Here is a 3,326-nt window from a genome sequence, read left to right as displayed (position 1 = left end):
CTTACATGAATTATTCAAATAATCATTAAAAAGGAAAAAATACAAACAAAGAAACTAAGATTTTTTTAATTATTTTAAGGCTTTGATTTTCATCAACCAAAAGTTAATAATGACTATATATATATACCGTATCTTGTGTACGTAGTCACTAATGTGATTATTATTAGTTAAACAATTAATAAATTAGTTTTGAAACAATATCTAGAAATCGATAACGTCCTCTGAACTTTTTTTTTTCTATACATAGAATAATTATAAAATAAAGTTATTAAGAATTATAAAATAATTAATATCTTATAATAAAATCGGCGAGCCATCCTAAATAATAAAATATTTACGGTATTTGAGTCATATATAATGTAATAATTATTGATGATAATGAATGAAAAAAGAAGACAAATTTTAGTATATATAGTGCAGTTAGTTTTTTGTTTCTTTATTTCTTTTAAAATTAGCTTTATTTTCGTTTATAATAATTTCATTTTATTCTCTTTAATAAAAAAGCATTTTAGTTAATTATTAGTAGAAGTTTTAAATTTTTATTTCAATAATAAATACATTAATTTATAAATTTTATATATTTTATACAACAACTTTTTCAATTAATAACCTTAATATATATCTTTAATCTCAATGTTACCTAAACTCTCTCTTAATAATTCATTGATAACATACATGTATTAATTAGCAGGTTGACACGTAATATTTATGAAGCCGTGTCAAGTTTGTTAGCATACTAGGCTCCCCCATAAGCGTGTATAAATTTGACAGAATTATTGATCCTCCTATGTCCCTTATTCCTTAACGTGAATATTATTGATCAACCGCTGAAAGTAGACCTAAATGGCACAAGATATATAGCATACAATAATAGAAACCATAGCCACTTGTTCCAAATAAAATCATGAAACATAAAGTCAAAAGAGACCACATTTAATGGGGTCCCCTTTATTGAGATGACGTGGTTCAATAGAAGGTCCATGGTTTGTGTGGTTTAACTTGATTAACCCCCATATGATCCTGTCATTATTGCAAAGATTTTCAACTCTACAGTTTTACTCTGCCAAATGATTGTGCACAGTGAAAAGAGAATAATCTCAAACTCTCAATTGATTACTTATCAATGATCAACTTCAAGTGTATGTTATTATTAGTTAACGATAAATTGACCCTTTAGTTGAATAATAAAAATAAATGAACTTCAAGTGTATGTTTCTATCTTAGTTAATTGGATTTTATAATATTCTTTTTTAAATTTGGATTGTTTATCATTTATCAAAATATGGATTATTATCTTTTACTAACAGTTATCGACAATCGTATGACACATATCAATACTTTAATTTGAATCTTAACGTAAACAAAATTGTGGGACATCTTCATATGATCAATTTCTACTATTGATTATATAATTTCTTTTATAAACTAAACATTGTTAATTTACAAATCTAACCGAAAATTAAACCTGGTTATATATACCCTCATATATGATTTGTTTTAATATATGTTTATTAAATAACAATAGCTTAGTGATTTGATTATTATTATAATACAAAAGTAGTAATAAATAAATCGGGCAATTTGTCACAGTAGGTAGCTGAACCTTATCCATATGCACAATATTAGGCTAAAATTTTTCTAAGTGACTTCCTTCTTCGAATTCATGATGGCTTTAATAATTTAAAAATACATATAGATATATAGTAGCATCATGGTTCAGGGTCATTTTCAATGTTCATTCGTGTGACTTAATAAAAAAATCTGGTGTGATTTTTGTGACATCTAATTTAGGTAGGAAAAAGAAAATGAGTAGTGATCAGTGTTAGCTACGTTGTATATTGTTTTGCTTTAATTTCTACCTATCGCAAGGGGTCAATGTGCTCCACATTGCAACTTATGGATGCATGATGTGATTATTAAATACCATATATTATTATATATGCGCGCATGAATCTATTTTTGGAATTTAGTTTTTTCTTTGCGCTAACTTACGGTCTTGTAGACAGTTATTGCCTTATTGGTAACCAAATTATTTTTAAATAATACATAAAGTATGTAAAGAGATTATTTTAATTAAAGAAAGGTTAATCGAATTCAAGTACACTAAATTTACTACAGAAACTGTTAATATTAAATAACAAATAAATAAAAAATTAAATTAAATTTACAAATATAAACGACCTATTATACATTTAAATCTTTTTAACAATTAAATATAATTAAATTAGTTTAAATCTAACAAAAATCAATTTTATTAGTAAGAACGTATAAACATGCTCCAACTCTCAATAACCATATTATGCACTCCTTCTTTGCGTTTCTTCTTCTTTGTACTTTTTTTCCTTCTCTTTTTTTTTCTTCGTGTTTTTATTATTCTGCATGTAGTTACTGTATTTTTTTTCTCTTTTTCTTTCTGGTAATTTTGCAGTAGTATGTATTTTTTTTATTTAATTATTTTTCTTCTTATAATAATGATAATAAGGAGAAAGAGAAGAAAGAGGATAATGATGATGCTACATAGAGACTAAACTCAAGCCTATAACAAGAATCACATTGAATCTAAATCAAAATAATATCAAAATTTTAAAATGGTAATACCAGAAAAAACTGAACTCAAAACAAGTACATAAACATGAATCACATTGAAGAATCTAATTCATAATAACAACAAATTTTAGAAATGATGACACCAAAAAATTGATCAATAAAAAATACTACAACTATATAGAGACTCCAAATTCAAACTTATGACAAAAATCATACTAAATTTAAATTAAAATAATACCAAAATTTTAAAATAATGACACCAGAAAAAACTAAACTCAAAATAAGTATAGAAATATGAATCACAATGAATCTAACTCATAATAATATCGAAACTTAAAAATGATGACACTAAAAATTCATTAACATAGTTTAAATAACATAAAAAATACTACAACTACATAAAGACTCTAAATCTAAGTCTATGACAAGAATCACAATGATGCTGATGGAGAAGGAAAAAAAGAAAAAAAATTCAAATAAAAAAAAAGAAGGAGGAAGGAAAATAACAATGGTAGTGGTGATGATAGTAACAACAACGACAATGACTGATAGAAAAAAAAACGCATAAATATAAAAAATAGTTATATAATTTGGTTGGATTTGATTAAATAAATTACTTAGTTGTAAATTTTTTTTAAAAGATATACATATAAATTTAAATTTAAATCCCCTCATAAATCAAATATAATAATATCCTAACTAATTTTATATACAGTGCACACTTGCCAAATAATTTTGACAATCAATTTCGTCTTCTCTAAAAAAAAAAAAAAAAAAAC

Source organism: Arachis duranensis, chromosome 3 (assembly GCF_000817695.3).
Source record: "Arachis duranensis cultivar V14167 chromosome 3, aradu.V14167.gnm2.J7QH, whole genome shotgun sequence".
In the NCBI taxonomy this organism is placed as follows: domain Eukaryota; kingdom Viridiplantae; phylum Streptophyta; class Magnoliopsida; order Fabales; family Fabaceae; genus Arachis; species Arachis duranensis.
Note: the sequence above shows the minus strand (reverse complement) of the source record.